Consider the following 20,273-nt stretch of genomic DNA (forward strand, 5'->3'; position numbering starts at 1 on the left):
CTTTATTTGACATTCAGATTATTAAGAAACACAACATCAACAATGCTATAGTACATTATAGTTATCTTTATATTCCTACATTTCACCCCGAATCCCTAATTGTTTCATATCGAGGAAAGAGTAAATTTTTAAAATGAAATTCACAGTGCCCCTTTGTGCCTCTCTCTTGAGCTTAGAGCCAGCCTGTGTAACAGGCATGTGTTTTGTACTCTGTCTCAGCCAAAGGTACTTACAAAATAGGCATTACCAGGCCAAAGGATAAAAGAGAGAGGGGAAGATTCAAAATTCCCAACAAAAATATCTCAGTTCTAAATTTTCTCAAGTTTTGTAAACCTCTCATTTCCATCCCAGAAGTTCCATCTCCTCAGACTGTGAAGGTGCCATAGGGCATTCAGGAAAGAGAAAGCAGAGCTCACTAACCTCTCAACCCAGGGCAGGACACAGTCCATCTCTTACCTATTTTTTCTTCTTTCTCCCACTAGTATCCTTCTGCCTTCCCATAGTGCTGCTTCCCTACTTCTCCACCAGGAAAAATCTGCTTGTCTTCCTTGGAGATATCATGAAGCATTCACAAAGGAATCAGTTGGGTTTATGTTTGAAGTATGAATATCAGTTTCCTACTGGGGAAATAGGAAAAGAGCGTTTTCAGCAGAGAGAATAGGAAAAATAATAGCTACTAAATGCTTGAGGACTTAATACATGCCTGAAACTCTAAGTCCTTTATATTCGTTATCTCACTTAATTCTCAAAACAACTGTATGAGATTACAGTTTTAATCATCATCCTTTTAGGGGGAAAGGTAATTGAGCCTTGAATAATTTGCTCATGATCAAAGATCTAGGAAATGAAAGGACACAGTTACAAGGTGCTTATTCTTAAGTGCAGTGCAATGCCACCTCAAGGCTTCAGCATCTTTGGACTAAAGGCAAAGTAAGATAGGGCATAAGTGATTGTGTTTATTCATAAATAAATGTATTTTCATGTTGTATTATGATAGCCTTTATGAATTGGGCTTCTTATATAGACTGTGGTAAAGACTTTACAAGCCTGTAAATTGGAAAACTGAAGCAATTGGGTAGCAGAGGTAAGACCATTTACCCTGATACATTAGGTGGAATTGAGCATTCTGACTAATTAACAGTTATTGAAGAATTTTTATCTTTTCTCTCCTCTTTGACCATAGCAGCATGCTTATGTGTATTGACTAAATTTTGAATGATCAGGCTTTTTTTTCCCCAAAATGAACAAGCCCATTCTGATTTTCAAAGTGGAATTTTTGACAGGATCCATATGTTTATCTGCAAGTCTAAGTTATTTTGTCGATGAATATCCTGTAAAAACATAAGTACATCTATTTTCACTATCTACAAATCTTCTGCGTATGTCAAGGAAAGGAAGAGGTGAAATACATATGAGAGAGTAAGCGTGGAGGATCAAAGAGAAGTCAGCACCTCTAATATATGGGTGAGATTGCCTTAATATATTTGAATTTGAAATGCTAGAACCACTTATCCCGGCGTTGAACAACAGGGAAGTTTTTAAATTACGAGTTGTCGAGTTAGTTTTCCCAAGAAGTTGACGTCTGCCTAGTTTTCTGCTTTATGTTTGTGTGTGCTAATTGTGTGCTAATATCTTTAATATGCTGATCAGCCAGGGCCATACGTGATTCTCACTGGGATTTCACATTGACTCAGTGATTAATCTGGGCTCAATAATTACTTCCAACTATTCTTAATATTACTTTATTTTAATGATAGAAAAGGTGCCAACATTTATGGGGGAGAATAGGAGAAAATAATGAATATACATAAAGCATAGACAGTGTTGTTCTCTGACACATACTCGGCAAGCACAGTTATATTTATCAGAGCATGTATCCTTTCTTTTTGGGGCAAATAATAATAGACAATAATATTTACTGATTACTATGTACCAGGGCTAAGCCCTTTAAAAGATTCCTTGATTTAATCCTCATTACAACTCCATGAGGTAGGTACAATTCTATGCCCACTTTATAGTTGATGAATCTAGGGCAAAGAGAATTCAAATAACTTACTCAAGGTCATACAGCTTATAAATGTTGGTCCTGGATATGAATGTAAAAAATTCAGATGCAGAGTTCCAGTTCATAATTATGCTGAATTGCATCCCAAGAAGATCTTCTATATGTATACTATGCGTGCACACATGTATACACATATACATACACGTGCAGAATAAACACATTCTTGAAACTCACGCCCTTCAAGTATGTCTATAGAGAAAATTAAACAAACCTGGCTAAGTGTATACCTTTAGGTGCACTTCCTTCTCCAATTCACACACACGTTTATACCTATTTCTCACATAGCTGACACAAATTTGTACAAATATGCATAGATAAACAACCACTTTTGTCAGAGTTGTCAGAGAAGGGCTGACTTTAAGATACCTAAATCACCTTGTACTAGGTCATTTGCAGAGTATAACCAACAATGGATGAAAGAAGTTACTGGTTGAATAAAGTTTCTTTCCAAGATAAAATCCCTCCAATATAAAAAATATATATATTATATATAACATACTCCAAGAGCCATTTATATTGAGTAGTTGGGTGAATAATGGTAAGTGTGATTTTTAGCCAGGTCGACAGGTTAGGTTGGGGCTAGGGCTACAAGAACAGGTACCTGGGAAAGAGAGCAAAGACAATGTTGAGCTCAGATTATTTGGGTAATTCAAGCAGACAAAAAGATGCTTGCCAAATCGTTTTAATCTTCATATTTAAAGTATTGCCCAGTTCTGTATATAGTGTCATAACTTTATAAATACTCAGCAGATATTAATTAGCTATGATTTTGAATAGCATATTAAACATAAACATATTGATTCTTTTAGTAACATGCTATATCCACATGATCTTAATGCTTCTTTATTTTCTGGAAGTTTGAACTGAAGCCAAGGAATTACTGTTGGAATAAAATAGATCCTCCGACAGGATTTTGAATCATCTTTCAGAACTTTAAAGTCCTTATGAGAAGGCACCAAATGCTCTATTGGCTCAGATACTGCACCTGTCATCTTTGTAAGATGTAAAGACTGCAAATCTCTTTTCATCACTGAGATTCCCAGAATAAAGCCTTTCGTGTTTACTAAGGGAGGACATACAAAGGAACATGATTGGAGGTGTGCAGACACTTATGCACAGCTAAACCTGCCATCACTCTCTTCTCTCATCTTTCAACAGCATGTTTCTGTCTTTGAAAACTTGAATCTGGCTTTTTTATTATTGTTAATATTTTTCTGTGCTACTGATGTTTTGCTAGTGATGAGTAGTTTCTAACTCCTGTCTTTATCATTATTAGGTTTCAGTGTGGTTAGTCAAAATTAAGTGGCATGTGTGTGTATCTGTGTGTGTGTGTGTGTGTGAGAGAGAGAGAGATTGCCAAATTAAATCATTCAACTTATAGTCACTCTGCTGTCTTTCCAAATGGTGTGTTTTAATTTAGCTTTTGCTTAATAATTTAATTGTTCCAATATACAAGTTCTATTCCTGAGTAGTGGAGCTGATATTTCATGGTTTCTGTCACTCCCAGAGAAAATTTTAGCTATTTTTGATCAGTCTCATCCAAATAGCCTTAGTTTAAGAGTAAGTAACAGAACCAACAACCTTACTGTACAATGATGTTAAATTATTCATTTGGGGAGTAAATTATTTTCATTCAGCACACACAATGTTGGGTTTCAGTGATGATATGGATTAAATATTAATATTTTGTCATTTGACATAACTAACATGGTAGTTGAATATATAATGCCAATATAATATCTTAGATTGATAGCTTCTTAAACATTACAGCAGCAAAGTCAACAACAAAAAAACAGAGGTAACTTTTATTTAATTCTTACTATACATTTAGTACTTGCTAGGTATTCTACATATACAACTACTATATAAATTAGATGCCATTATTTTTCCCAATTTACATTTGAGGAAACTAAGGATCAGAGTACTTATTAAGTAACTTGCCCAAAGTTAGACAACTAGTTTCTGGCAGGGCTGGGACTCACAACTGTGCTCCTCACCACCCTACTGTGCTAACACTAATTTATTTGGATCCTGAGGCTATATCTTCATGTACACACTAGTTTGGAGGAAGAAGGGAGCAAGTAGAATGATTGTATTTGGTTACAAGTAACACTTAGCAGCTAGTTACAACCTAGCTTTAAAATGTCTCAGTTCAATCAATCGACCCCTTTTCAAACCAGTTTATGTATTGAATTTTCTCATCCTTTTTATGTAGTATTTATAATTCAGGTGAATATGATTATTTTTTTATTTGCTTTTATCCTCTATACAGATTATGATATTCTTATCAATATGGATTAGAACAAGTCTTTTTTTTTTTTTTTTTTGTGAGGACGATCAGCCCTGAGCTAACATCCGTGCTAATCCTCCTCTTTTTGCTGATGTAGACTGGCTCTGAGCTAACATCTATTGCCAATCCTCCTCCTTTTTTTCCCCAAAGCCCCAGTACATAGTTGTATGTCATATTGCACACCCTTCTAGTTGCTATTTGTGGGACGCAGCCTCAGCGTGGCCTGGCAAGTGGTGCGTCGGTGCGCACCTGGGATCCGAACCCTGGCCGCCAGTAGCAGAACACACACACTTAACCGCTAAGCCACGGGGCTGGCCCTAGAACAAGTCTTAAGGCAGCTTTTTAGGTACTCTGTGGGCAAGGGAGTCTGCTTTTTCAACAGATCCAACTCAATTCTCAAATTGTCCTCCATAAAATTCTTCCATTTCTTTTTCACATATCAAAACAATATTAAATATCTATCCTTATAGACAATGCTTTCAAAAAGTAAAATAAATTAAGAACAACAGGCTAATGGGCAATTTCTCATTTTCTTTCTAATCATTTCTTTGGCTGTTACAATTTTGTCTTTGCAATAAAAATGTGAATAAAACACAGCTATTATTTTTGTATATCTTCCTATGAAAGGCTCTTTATAGGAAAAGGAATTTTTTAATATCAGAGAAAAGATAACTAAATGCTTCTGACCCCTCCTCCCTCAATAGCATTATGGTTTTCTTTAAGCAAGATGAGCTTAAATATTTACTTCCTTAATACTGGATGCTGTCAAGGAAAAAAATAGTTGTTATTTGACTTCTTTCCTTCTTCTAAATATATTCAATTCCACAAATATTTATTGAGCATATACCACAAGTTGTCTTAGATTTCCTGTTGTGTTTCCACCAATTTTTGACATGTTTCGCAAGTAATTTATTGACAATAACATCTAAGGACAAAAATCTGAGAATGGTTTCCCTTTAATCTTGATAAGTTAGAGCAGATCTATCTTAATCTTAGTCACTTACAATTTAGTGTACTCACTTGAGTGAGAGAAAAAGACATAGAATTATTTTTTTTACTTAATTTCCGTGTATACTCAAGAAAATGTCCCTTCACTGCCCCGTGTGTATCACAGCAGGGAAAAATACTGCTTTGAGAGATATACAGATGACAAATCCTGCCTCTTGTCCTAAAGGAACTCCGACCCTGTGCCCACTCCCCAGCCTTTCATGTACTCTTTTCATCACACTTAACAGTACTGTCACTCAGTGTTGGTGGGAACAACTCATAAGTAGAAAGTCTTCTCTTTCCCATCAATGGATAGCAAGACTTGAACCCAGAACTTCTGACTCTTGGCATAGCTTATTAGGTGTTAAAGACTTTACCACCTAAACTATTGTTATTTTAAGTGAGAAATAGGACTAGAGCCTAAATTATCCCATGTAAATAACCATAGTAATTATAACAGTATAACTAAACTGAATAAATATTTGTCATTACTACCTAGACAGAACTGCTAATTGACTTTAAATAAATTTATTACCAACATACATAATATTAATTTATCTATACCTTAGTTTCATCCTCTGTGAAATAGGGTGATAAGAATACCTATCTCATGGGGTTGCTGTGCAGGGTAAATGCGATAATTCGCCAAAGAGCTTGCTGTGATGTTTGGCACATGATAAGCCTCAATAAGGGTCATTATATTATTGTTATTATCCTTTTATTTAGCTCATCACTATTAAATAGAAAAGAGGGGGAAAAACCTAGAATGCAAGTGGAAAACTGATTTTTATATATTAATTTATAATAGATATAAATTTTTAATTAATACATTTTAATACTTTAAGCTCAAGACAAAATGTCTAACTTCATGAGTAGTCAATATCTATCCAAATCCTTTCATAATATAAAACAGAATATCTTATTAATTTATGTGATAAATGTTTTTGTGTTTACACCTTGAAAGATTTAGAATAAAAATAAAGTAAATTATGGATTAGTCTATTTATTATTCAAGGTGGCAGAATATCGGTTTTCTGTTTCTACAAAAAGGAGTTTTTAAGAAATCTTATTTCAGAAACAAAAAAAATCTTTGGAAATCCTGCTGAAGCCACCTCTCAGCTTCTGGAGGAGGTCTCTAGAGCACATTTGTCTATTTTTGAGGAGATTCATTCTCAGCTTATGCCCACAGCAAATAGAACTGAACTGCCTCTTCCCTCCAAGACTGGAGACCTGAAACATATAGTAACTTTGCTGAAGACCTAACAACCAACTACCATTTCTGAGTGTGTGCTGAGTGCTTATCACTTTAGTGACATTTAATTTTCAAAACAATGCTTTGAAGTGGGTATTATCTTTTAAAGATAGTGAAGCTGAAGGCCATAAAAATGACAAAATGTGTAGATAGCAGATCTGGGATTCTGACTGCAAATACCTTTCTTTTTCCATTATAGCGTTAGTTAATTAACGCTCTCTTTAGGCTTATTTCCCAAAACTCATTTTCAAATGTAGGAACTATTTGCGTCCTGATTGGCGGCACAATGTGCCGAGAAGAGTGCCATACTGTTCATTCACTATCTGGTTGTTCATTAAATGCCATTTTGATATATTGAATGAAAAGTTTGGACCTTATTGCAAAAGATGACACAAACCATACAAGTGAAACCTGACTTGAACGCCTTTCTTCTCATACTTCACTCAATCTCCTATCTTGCATCAAGATTCCAAAAATACATATGCAATCGCTTACCTTCGCTTCCTTTTTTTTCATTTCATTATTGTTCCAATTGTTAGTCTTGTTCCCTGTTCATGCAACTTTTCTCAATTGATTATGCAATCACTGAAGTGGCAACCTCAGACTCACCTACCCTCCGATTGATTGCAAAGGATTCATCCAACAGCATCTAAAGAAAGGTTATATTTGGAAGAAAAACAATTACAGCTTTCATTCGTTATTGCATATTATAGTGGTTAGTAAAAGAACAAACACCGTCAGCCTGCTTATTTCAGAAAGGCAGAGCAGGACTCTGGAGGGATTTCACATCGGGTCCCCACCTGAGAATGACTTCACCTCTCCCACTTCTGAAAGCAGGATCATGTAGGTGCATCATGACCTGCACCTAGAGCAGCACATGAAAGGAAGCAGAATAAACACCTTTAAAACACATAAAGAAAAGGAGGCAGAATTTACAGGAGAAGGAGCGTGGTGTTTGGTGATTCAACTGCTACCTTGATGATATGTTGGGTAGCTCTAATAAGCCGTGGGATTTTGAGCCTCAGTGTCTTGATTTGTAAAACAGAAATATTAATCAAACTTCCCTTATTGCCCATATAAAACTATTGTAGGAGAACAAAAGAGATAATGCAAATGACAGGTTTTGGTAAGTTGTAAGTTACAGTCAAATGTGTGTTATTATAATGAAGTAGACTCTGCTGAGTGAATGGCAAATTAAGTCCTTGGGCACTTTTAGTTCTTTTAGATAAATGCTGATTTCTTTTCAGAACAGAAAGAATTGAGATCCTGTGTGATGCACTAGTGGACTAGAGGGAGGGGTTAATATACCCACCAAAGTGCCCATACTACATCCAGAGTATGATTTACAGGCCTATTAAGAGTTAGTATCATTAGTTAACTGACAGACTTCTACTACAATGCTCACATCATTCTTATAAGAAATATACTTGAGGAGAAAAGAAATATATTTGGGAAGAGAGATGTGTAGCTATTGCAAGGCTCATTTTGATAGTTTAGGGAAAGCAGAATACAAGGAGAAATGCCTTAGTAAAGTTGTATTACTTGCTTAAAGTCACAAAGTACATTCATGCATTATCAATCTCAGGTTCAACAGGACTAATTAACTAAGGCTGTGCATGCACACCACAAGATTAATTTACTGAATAATTCACTGAGAAAATTCTGTTCAATTTTCAAGCACTGAGACTATAATGAATCGTTGATGTGACTAATTTACCTTCCCTGAATTGACTGATATGTTTTAGATTGAATTGATCAGTAATTTGGACATATTGATCCCACTTCATGTCATATATATTTTTAAGAAATCCTGAGACTTTTGAATGACTGGAACATGTTTTTCTTTATAGGGAGATTGAGGAATCTCATAACTTTTCAACTAGAATTTCTTCTTTAGAGCCACATATGTCAACAAGTTCCAACTTCTGGTCACAGCTGATAAATCGAGAGGGAGGATTATGTTGGTAGTGATATGCAAAATTCTCAGGAACTCAAGGAGCAAGGCTGACAGAGAAATGCCTGCTGTTATTCTTTGTGACAGAATTTTCGTCTACACTGCCAATGACTAGCCTCGGTGAATTCAGTACAGCATGACACCAAACAATAGAAAATGTGGCAAGCACAATTGTTTTCCAAATCAGGAGACATTTTGAAAAGAAGAAACTCATTTTTTTTTTTCTGGTCCTGTGAGACAGTCTAAAATGTGTATTGGAGAATCACACTGTCTTGTTTAGAAACACAAGCCAGGAAGAATTACATATATCTTAATGACTATGTCATATTCATCTTTATATAAGTGCTGTCCACCTCCAAGCCTGGCCCATTGAAGGCGCTTTATATTGGTGTTGAATTAATAGAGTAATGATCTAAAAACAAAATAGAATAGAGGGTGATCTAATTCGGTGATGTAGGTGCTATTTACAGGAACCGTTACTGTATCATTCTCACTATTTCATCTGGACCACGGCCTCTTATTGGGGAGAACATTGTTCTAACTTTCCTTTTACGCCATCACTACAATTGCCATCTTAGTTTTCATATCAGAATTATTGTTATTAGGAGTGATGTAAACTTATAAATTAAATCTGATCTGGCTTCTTTAGTATCTCAGTTTGAGAAATAGCTACATAACTTTGAAATCTAATTTTATGTTAGAAGAATAAATGAAAATAAGATCACATTTTACTAGCTTTTTGCTTATGTTTCTTCATCTGTTTTCTAATCCTCATTTAAGACGCTATACTATTCTCTATAGAAAAGCATTCACTATAATGGGTCAGCTTTGGACTTCACTGAAGAAGGTTTGTTTTCTTCAAGTATTTAAAGAATCTCATCCTATCATTAAGGTGCCCTCATAATATGGATTCTGAAGACCGTGTTACTTTGTTCAGTTGAAGATTTATTTTTTATGCCTATTTTCTTTCTGTTCTTTTCTTTGAATGAGTATTGCTACATTTCATGTCCTCCAATATTTTTTCCATATTTTTCTATTTTTCCCTCTATATGTACATTCCACTTTAAAGTTTACCTTTTTCTCATATTTTTCCCTTTTATTTACTTATCCCATTTCTCCTTAAATGTTCATTTTTTAACTTTCCGCATTTTAAATATTATAGCATATTATGTACCTGTTTTTTTAAACAATCATTGAAAATGCTATTCATTATATTATATATGGATCTTCCCACACAGACACAAAAACTAAATTCCTATTACAATTTAGAATTAAGGGAAACTGACAGTTCATTGTATTGTTGCCTCTGTGTGTGTGTGTGTGTGTGTGTGTGTGAGAGAGAGAGAGAGAGAGAGAGTAAATGTGTACGTGTGTAGTTTCTTTAGCTATCAGAAAGCACAAGTTTAGAGCCGAGATTTGATTTCAGTTTAGAAGTTTCCTTTGTTAGCTACTTCTTATGTGTCACTTCTGCCCTTTTTTTATGACTCCTGTTCCCTTGACTCTTGTATTGATGGTTCTAGTATATAACTTTAGTTTATTATAAAACCTTACCAACTGCTTTTCAGAAATAGGTTATGTTAGGAATTTAAAAGGAATACATGTTAGCTTCTACATACAACTCAATCACTTTCACTGTTTTTAACTTTCCTCAATTTTCTTTGCTTTCATTCATATTTTTTTAGGCTTGTCCACTTATTGTCTGTCTTCCTCTTTCCTTACATCCCTCTTCTCCTCCCTTCCTTGGATGTTCAACTCTTTTCTCTGTTCAGCATTAGTCACCATATTCTTAATTACTTTATCCTTTCCCACGATCTGATGTGTGGCGATAATGTGTGAATAATAAACTTTGTATGTCTCTTTGCCTCCTGTCAATTCATAATACTAATGTGAGGACATACTACTGCTTGACCCATTGAAAGGAGAACCTGGTGGCTGGCTGTCTGTAGAACCAAAACATAAAGGGATCCTGAGAGACGAGTTGGTTATGTCTCCTGTGGTTCTACTCTGCATTACTAAACCCTTAGAGCAAGTTTGCACACATTTATTACTTTTTACACGGAAAGAATGAGGTAAACAAGCATGGATGGTGGATTGCTGGTAGCTTTCACCCGAGCTAATGGGCAATCTTCAGCATACACCCAATCATGAATGTCATGGTGACATTCTGTCTTTCTAGAAAACACAGGACAAGGCTAGGAAAAACTGTGATGTAGGATTTTTTTAAAAACTTCCATTTCATCTTCCCATTTAGAACATTTCTCCCTTCATAATAACTCAGTCAATAAGATCAGGGTTAGGTTTAGGAAGTAGGTGAGGCCATCCTAAAAAAGGCAAATAGAGTCATACTGGATACAGATATTTTGGTTTGTTTCCCTGGGGTCTTAAATATGTGCATAATCTACCTAATGGACAATCCATCACAGAGTAAAGGTGATCAACTTGAGAATTCACTAAAAGTAGACATATATAAGGCCTTTGCTTTAGAATAACTGGATTTCTGCTGAGAAAGAAGAGGAGAAACTTTCTAAGAAATGAGGAAAATGGATGAACGGAACAGGAAACAGAAAGATCCAAGATGTGCATGTGGAACAAAATGCCTTGTCTTTTCCACCCAGATTGTTAACCACTCCAGACGGGCCCTGTTCACCTTAAAGCTTTATGTCCTTCAGTGTCTTGGAAAGGTTTATCAAGCAAATTAATTAAATAATGATTATTTACTCCTCAGGAGAGAGAAAGTTGAAATTCACTCATGCATTATGCCCTTTATTTAATATAGATATTTGATGAAATTTTGACCTAAAAATTACTAGCTAATAACAACTAGTGTTTTGTTTCATCCTTTTTAATACTAAAAGCAGTAAAATGTTATGTTATTGAATTTTAAGATTACACAGAAATTCTAAGATTTATATACTACCTTTTAGAATTCATACCCCTGTGTTCAGCCATTTCATTGTTGTTTTCCTCAAACTTTCATGCTCATAAAGTGGGGTTTATAATCATTTGATGAAAATATTTCCCTGAAGTGATAGCTTTGACATTGTCAGCAAGACTTGATTCTCTAGGCTGGTGTCATAGAGAAATTTCCAGCAGCCCAGTGACATATCTTTCTGTGGGAACTTTATGACCCTGTGCTTCATTCCTGGTCAGTGGGAAGTTCACAACTTAAAGCAGATACCGTGGGAAAGGTATCCTAGGCAAAGCTCACAGACCACTTCATTGCTGCTTCCTCTTCAATGATGGGTAAATATTTGTCATTGGTGGTGGTGGTTGCTCTTGGGGAGATCCACACAATAAGTGCCTCTAATGTCATTGCATGATGAGATATGAATATGAGAAAATCATGCTGAGTGACTTCTTAGCAAAGTGGAAATCTGAATGTATCTGGAGAAATAGCTACTACTAGTAGTCCAAATACCTTTCCAAGGCAATGAACATTTATAACTTTTGTGTAGCTAGCTGTTTCTAAAGTGCAATGTTGTGGAAAACAGTTGGCCATTTCCTTTATATTATGCTGAATGGACAACCTTTTGAAGACCCTTAGGACATATCATAACATTTTATCTTACCTGTTCTCAGTTCAAGGTGCTATATGAAAACAATCATTTGTCCAGAACTACTGGGGGAAAAAGATGCTTCCATAAGTGAATTTTCATACAAAGGCAGTATATTCCTTTAAACTTAAAATTTTAAAATGGGATCGTATTAGGATCAAGATGCTCTTATTAAAACTGTCAATCAGATACAAATACTTATTTAAATGCTATACAGTCCCATATGTTCTAAGGCTCTAACAAAAAAAGTCTACCTTAATTAAAAACCATTATTAGAAATATCAATTAGTATTAAGTAGATTACTTCAGATCTCACGTTTATATTCATAGTGAAGCTAGTATGCTCTTTCTAACTTGCAAATCCAGTCATTCATTCTTCTGCTTAGAATCCTTCAATAATCTCCCTTACCTGTAGGATAAGTCCATATTCTAACAAGTTCTTCAAAATCATGTCTCTTCTTATCACTCATTTGTTCTCTCTCTCTCCTCCCCCTTAATTCTGAACCCCTGCGAGACTACATGCAGTTCCCCTAGTGTACCACAGTGTTGCATGGCTCTGTGCCGTTGATGCTCCACTTTTCCAGAAAGCCCATTCTCTCCATTTCTAGCTGGTAATCGCCCACTCAACTTTCAAGATTCTGTTTGTTTCACCTCCTGGACTAAACTTTTCCTGACCTGTTGGCCACTTCCACACTTATTACTTTGGCACATTCAGGCCTATCATGTTGTACATATATTTCAGTCACAGTAGTCATCAATCTTTGGATTACTTATTGGTCTAGATATTTAACTCATGGTGACTTATTCATCTTTTTTGTATTTCTCAGTGTTCCTCAATAACTGGGATTTCCTAATGCTTCATACACGCTTGTAGGATCAGTGAATGCAATGTAGTGGAGCTACCAGGGGATTCAGAGACATGTGGGACACTTCATCTCTAATAAAATGACCCCAGCTGTTCTGAGAGTTGTGTATTTTGTGACTGATTTTTATGGTTTTTTTTTTCCATCTCTTCTCATTTTGTCAGGCTCTTGTCAGTTCTTGTTGCTGTCAACGTGTACTCTTAGCTAAGATACTGAAACCTCCTGCACCTCAATTTCTTCCTTTTATAGTTAGTAGTAAAATAAATTGAGGATAACAAAGTGATTAAATGGTCGACCACCAATGTTTGCAAGTGACTCAGATTTTGAACTTAAATGAGACCTCACATCCATTTACAGAGCTTGAGAAAATAGTGTGTTCATAATCACCATGATGAATGGAGCTCATCAGCTCCACATTGTAAATCCATACTGACCACATCTGTGAGGCTCTTCATAGCATTTTGAAACTTCAGCTTAGAACATTTCTGGCTGAAGTGTTAAGGCGCTGCTCCCTGGGGGCTGTTGCCCTACTGCCTTTTGCCCTTATTGACTAGAACATACTTCCTTCACTCCTCAAACCCTGAGCATAGATAAACTAGATTTGCATATTAATTATCTCAGGAAAAAATTATCCTCACCTTAAATCCATCATACCTTAGATCCCTATCTTAGTTCCTCAAACCCCAAGCTGGAAAACCCTCTCAGCTTCCCCTGTGCTTTCCAACTCATGGCATTCAGTGTTTCCTTTTCCTGGCACAAACTCCTCATCTACCCACTTCTACCAAAACTTTTCACCATCCCCTCCACATTTCTCATTTCTATCATGAGCAATCTTCCTTCCCCACAACTCCTTCCCTGAATACCTCCTGATGTTACCTGACACCTTACTGTCCCCTGAGGGCACCGCTTTTCCTGCAACCATCTCAAATGGAGGATGCTTACTCTTTCACAGCCCAAGAACCTCAGGATCCAGATGTAAGTATTGGAATCCTCCAACCTCCCCAGAGGATACTTCAGACCATTACTTCTACACAGTGATGTAAAAAGCCCTGCTCTCCTGTGGCTCGTGTTGCTGCTACACCAACACTCGCTCTTCTCATTTCTTTTACCTACCAACCTTCAGGTCACCCTGTTTACTTCAATGAAGCTTCAACACCTGGCCCACACTCTTTATCTCCACTTCAAGTCTTCTAGTCATCCTGGATGGCTGTAATGTCCACCCATCTAGTAACTAAGTCTCTCAGTCCCTTCTCCTCATCGTCTCCAGTGAGCTTTGCCTCCACCCACTTCAGTTACCGAAACCTAGAAGATTGTCATCATTTGGAACAGTTCCATCACCTCTTAAAATCCTAAATTCAAACATTCCACTCTCTGTCTACAACTTCCTATCCTTATAGCTCTCTTATTCCACTGATGTGCCCTCCTCAATATTACAAGGACCTTCAACACTGTTGCCCCTGTAATGTAACTATATTGGCAACTTTCTTCACTCTTCACTTCTTCCTCTCACTGGTTTAAATTCCACAACCCATCACTTCAATACTCTTGTAATTACTGCAAATCACTTTCCCCATGGCCTTCTAGTCACGCTCATTCAGAAAATCCCCTATCCTAATAAAAACAAGTCTGCTTTCTCTAATGCTGTGTCTTGGCCCCCAAATGGTGCTGTAGATAAGTCTCCTCTTGCAGATTGGAGCCAATACAAATGGGTCCCAGCTTCATTAGGGCCCTCGGAGATGCTCAGGGGTCCTGTTTCCAGACTCAGCATTGTTATCTATTCTATCCTCTCCTAAACCTCATTTGCTCAAGCAGCAACTTTGGTGTCGTCCTTGACTCTGCCTTCTTTCATGCAACACATCTCATCAATCAGAAATCCCATGAATTTTATAGCACAAACACAATTTTACTTCTCAAATCTCTCTGTGTTTGTACTGCCACTACCTTAGTTCAGTCCCACATCATATTTCCTCTAGATTATTGTGAGAAGATTTTTTTTTTTACCAGGCTACCTCTCTGGCCCTACTCTTCTCCACGTAGTAACTAGTATGATTACTTGATAATGCAAATTTGTCCACTGGCTTAAAGATGTTCTTGTATTTCTCAGTAAAAAGCCAAAGCTACTTTATATAACATTCAACATCCTCTGGGATCTTCTGCTATAGCTTATTGTCCAAGTTTATGTCTCGCCACACTCCACATCTACACACACTCTTCATCTACAGTTCCTTCACATTCCTGTGCTCCCTGAACTATATAGCCATCATATTCTGGCTCCCCTCTGTATCCTGCCTATTCCTTGTTACTCCCTCCAGCAGGCTTGAATAAGGGCAATTTATCTTTCAATTGCTGAATTTGATATCATTCCTCTGGAATGCAATCCTTAACTGCCTCCTCAGCAACTGGAAGCAATTAGAGAGTTTTACTCGTACTCTAATATCATTACCAAAGGCCTGGTATATTGAGTTGTTGTTTCTTCTTTTCTTGCATTTTTATGCTGAGGTATAGCCTGACAGAAGACCATCTGGGGTTTTTTCAGAGAAAAATACTTTACAAAGGGATAAGAGAAAGTGAATTTCTCATATACTTGCCAAATCCTCTGAGCCTCAATTTACTTGTCTATTGAATGGAGATTACATTAGGACTTTCAGAAGAGGAGCATTGTTATGGTCAAGTGATTGAATGAACTATCATGTATTAAATGCCTGGAAAATATTAACCCTTAAATAAATTTTGATTACAGTGTCATTTTGTAGATTTAGTAGAGCAGAGGGGTTTTAGATCGTAAGATGTTTCCGTTAAGTGATTTATCCATACATCTGTCAACCACAAGGAAAACACTAACGCACCTTACAAAAACAGAGGCTCTAAATGTTAAAAAAATAACACTCAAGTAAACCATTTTTTTCCTACTATGATCAGTAAAGATGTGAAATTTCCAAGCCAGATCTTGAGTTATGGTGATCACAATAGGCAGCATGGACTGTGTAAGCTGCATGTGTTGTCCCAGGAATGTGCTCCTTGCTATTTCTACACAAACTGATTGGATAAGTCAGGTGTGAAAGCTCCTTGTCAGTCAATGAACTGATGAGTTGTTCCAATCTCGTCAGTTGTCTACCCTCATTCAACCAAGATTGGGCACTGAGAGATGAGTGGCTTCTTAGAAAGAACTGGTGGTGAATATAGATTCAACCCAAAGAGACTTGCATTACATTAAGGACCCCCCAAAGCTACATGGTAGGACCTATGTGCCAATATCTCACTGAACATGTGCATATCTCATGTATCCTAATGATATTTTTACCAGTATTGCAAATGACTTTTTAATGTTTTTGCTAAAAAAGGCTTTCATAATTTGCAAAACAAAATGAAAGGAATTGCAATTTTTTTGTCTTCTCATCTCTTGCAAATAGGTAGGTTACAAATAATTTCCCATCTGTTCACCTGAATACAAGTTCCCTAAAGGGAAAATGTGTGTATGTGCATGTGTGGATGCGTGGGTGTTGTATGTACACGTTATTTCTAAGATCCTATGGAATTCTGCCTCATTGATGTTCTAGCAAGAGATTCTAGGTTTACAATTACTTTTTCATGTTGGGATCAGTTATGATAACATCATAGATTTATCAATGAAGTTAACCCAAATAGTTATTTTGGCAGACTCTCCACACTCTGCCAACTCTGACCTGTGGTCGTTCACTCCGAGCTTGATACCTCCTATGCAGTTTCACCTCTGCCCATATTCTGCTCCAGACAGCTCTAATTGTTACGAAGCTCCTTTTTAGAACAAGCCAAATTTTGTTTTTCGGAGCTTTCATCTGTTTGTCATCGTTCTACCTTTTGTAGCAACACAGAGAATTTGAGAAAAAGTATTAATATTTCACTTCTTCTTCTCCAAAACCAGCTTCTGTACTTGTACCTATTTTGTTATAGTTTTATAATCATTTGCTCACTTATCCATTCAGCCAGCGTTGATCAGGCTTTTACTAAATATGGGGTATTTTGTTGGTGCTACAAAGGATATCAAGATACATAGGACATGATCCCTTCCTTTAAGTGGCTAATGTACAGCAATTTGTTAAAGTCTCTCTTAAAATGTGGCAAGCTGAATGGATCATAACCCTCCAGATGCATTCTGGACAATGAAGACTGTAATAAGGCTACTATTTCTCATGATCTGAACCCCATATTTCCATTAATGAAGTCTATGTTTGTGTTGGTCTTATAGCTATGTCAGATATTGGGTTTCTGGTGAAATAAAAAGTCAAGTCTTTATCTCAGCTACCTGAGCTAGGTGCTACTCATAAATTATGTCTAACTACTCCATCCCAGACACTGGCATTAGCCAGTGTTTATCAGCCTCATGTTACATAGAAGAATTTAAGGCTCAGTAAAGTTGTGTAATATGCTCAAGGTCACAGATCAATGAGGTGAAAAGTAAAAGGAGGTTTAACTTCCCAATGAGTATGTTAATCGATGACTCTTTTATTTTGTCACCAAAAGTGGAACAATCTGAAAGCATCAACAGCTTCAAAAAAGTTCATTGTTGGTAGATTAATAGTAGAAAATAGGAGTGTTTTGAGATACAGCCTTTTGTGACCCTCCAATATCTCCTATGTACGGCGGGATCCCTCCATTAACTGGGTGTTGGGAAGCTAATCATTGGCATTTCCTGTATCTGCAAAAAGTCAGGGCTTTTTATCTAAGACAGCTTTTGCTTCACTCTCGGGTCTCCATGTCTTTAGCTCATTGCATCTCCTTTTCCTCTCTTGATTGTATGCCTGGCACTGAATATCTCCTTACTGCGACCTAAAATGTTTACGACTTCCTCTACATTGATGCTTGCTAGATGTAGATATACCTTCTATTTGCCTCCTGGGTGGAAACTGCCTGCAATTTTTAGATTCCACTTCCAGGCTTTGATTTCGTTCTTCTAGCCCCTGCTTATAATTCAACTCAGATTAATATATTCAACACAGTTCTGAGCACCTACTATGTGTCAGGCAGGGATAGACTGCTGCTCATTGATGGGAAGAGTTATATACACTTTGGTGCCAGTGTCTTGGATGGAGTACTGAGCAATATATGTCTCAGTGTGGAAATTGGTACTTTTTATCCCATCTTGTAAATCTATCTTTATAACTGTCAGAACTTGAACTTCTCACATTTGAGTCCTTCAAACTAGATATTAAGATAAATAAATTAAATAAGGAGCCCCATTATTCCATGTCTCTTAACTGAGGCAGTTGAGTTGAAATTGCTCATGAAAGTTGTAGCATGAAACATTTCAAAGGAGGTTATGGGAATGGGTTGTATGAAAGAAATTAGCTATTTGTGGAAGAGAATTGAGTCCCAGGAGTCTATCGTATCTGTCTCCATTCTTCCGTAGACTGTAGTTTGTACCCTGTTGTGAGCATCCAGGAACAAGGCAGTTACTGCGTTTGCAATGCCTCCTGATGGTGTTCCTGCTGCAGCTGTCAGATGTATGGAGACATAATTGATGAAATTCTATTTATACCCCGGGATAAACTTAGAAAACCAAACCATGCCTCCTCAACTAACATATTCAGTGGATCCCCTTGCAGTTTCTACCATCCAAGTGACAACAATACACATTTTCTGTTTGCCTTAAAGTCACTAATTGGTTCACACCTTTGAAGATGCTAATAGTGTAACAGGAGTGCAGCTTCTGATGTCAGGAGGCCTGGGTTCAAATTTTGGCTCTATTCAGGAATATGTTCTTGAGCAAGTTTATCAACTACTTTATCAGTAAAATGAGAATAATAAATAGTGTCAACTTTAACAGTGTTGTACTGAGGATTAAATAAGCCCCATTAGATAAAGCTCTTAAAACAGTGCCTACATACACAGTAAGGACTCAAAATTAGTTGTTATTTTATTCTCATTATTACTATTTTACCTCCAGTTCAGACAGAGGAATGTGGTATGCAGAGGCTGCACTGGACCAGGAGCCAAAACACCTGGGTTACAATATCAGGGGTGCTACTAGCAAACTATGCGACTGTATGACTTTGGTGAGTCGTCAAACTTCTCCAAGACTCAGTGTCTTTGTGTGTAACATGGGTGTATATGGGGAGAATGTTACAATGTTTTAAATGCTAAGGTTTCTTTTAGCACCAAAGTGATCATCATCACCTTCTGTTGATGGATCCCTACGTAATACAGCTTAAAAGAGGAAGATAAATATTATTGAGGAAATTATATTCTTGAACATTCTTCAAGGAACCCTTAAGGCCTATAGGAAATACTTATGCCAGAATATACAAATTATAGACTAAATAACCCTACAATGCTCCACCTAAGGGCAGCATTTCCAAAATGTTTTTACTTAAGTGAGAAGATATTTGAGGTCAGTGTGGAAACAGGATCAATAGTTTTATTTCTCAGAGGAATCAGGTACACCCTCATTGTCATTCTCATCACTAGTAGGAAATTTATATACAGCATATCAGTGGAAATTCTTAAATTCTGTGTAGAGAATTTCACCACGTAACAAGGATCTTACTTTAAGTTGGTTATTACTCCTAGGAAGTAAGCTCATGCTATATACCCTGAAATTAGAATGATGAATTCTGGGATATTTCTCTGATATGCTATCGTGCTGGGGTACAGAGGATTCCCATTAGTCTGAGTAGAAATGAAGCTTTACATTTCATATCCCAGATCTTTTCCCAGAAACAAAACTATTTCTTGTTCTATGACGTTGCTGAACAGAACCTTACACTGCAGAATGGATCTGGAAAGGGAAAAGCAAATGTGTAAGAATAAGAAAACGTGAGCCAAAAAAGATGAAGAAGGAGAAGGAGAAAGAAACAGAGAAAGAAAAAGTTGCTATAAGTTGCTATAATGGTTGAACCTGGGATCAAATCCCAGCTTGCTGACTGTGTGACATTAGACAATTTATTTAACCTGTCTGAGCCTCATGATTCCCATGAGTAGGGTGAGGATAACAACATCTCCTCTGTTGGATTTTATAGTAAACGGAATATGTAAAGTATCGAGCATAGAGACTGGAAAGGGGTAGATATTCAATAGCTTGTAGCAGTTATTATCTGAATGTTAAGGGGGGAATTTTGCACTTCCCATGCGATGTTGATCCTGGAGCACAGTCACATGCTTCCTAATTCTTCAAAACATCAGAGGAAACAATGTTTTTAATATTCACCCACTTTACTTGTATTCATCATGAATAATGGAACTGATTGACTGAGTTAGCAATGTGGCTATTCCAGCTGCTATTTCTTTCTAAATGAGATTATTTAGTAAATATTCTTCAGAGAAGAATTCACT

This window comes from Ceratotherium simum, chromosome 1 (assembly GCF_057802395.1).
Source record: "Ceratotherium simum simum isolate JZ-2026a chromosome 1, ASM5780239v1, whole genome shotgun sequence".
NCBI lineage: Eukaryota > Metazoa > Chordata > Mammalia > Perissodactyla > Rhinocerotidae > Ceratotherium > Ceratotherium simum.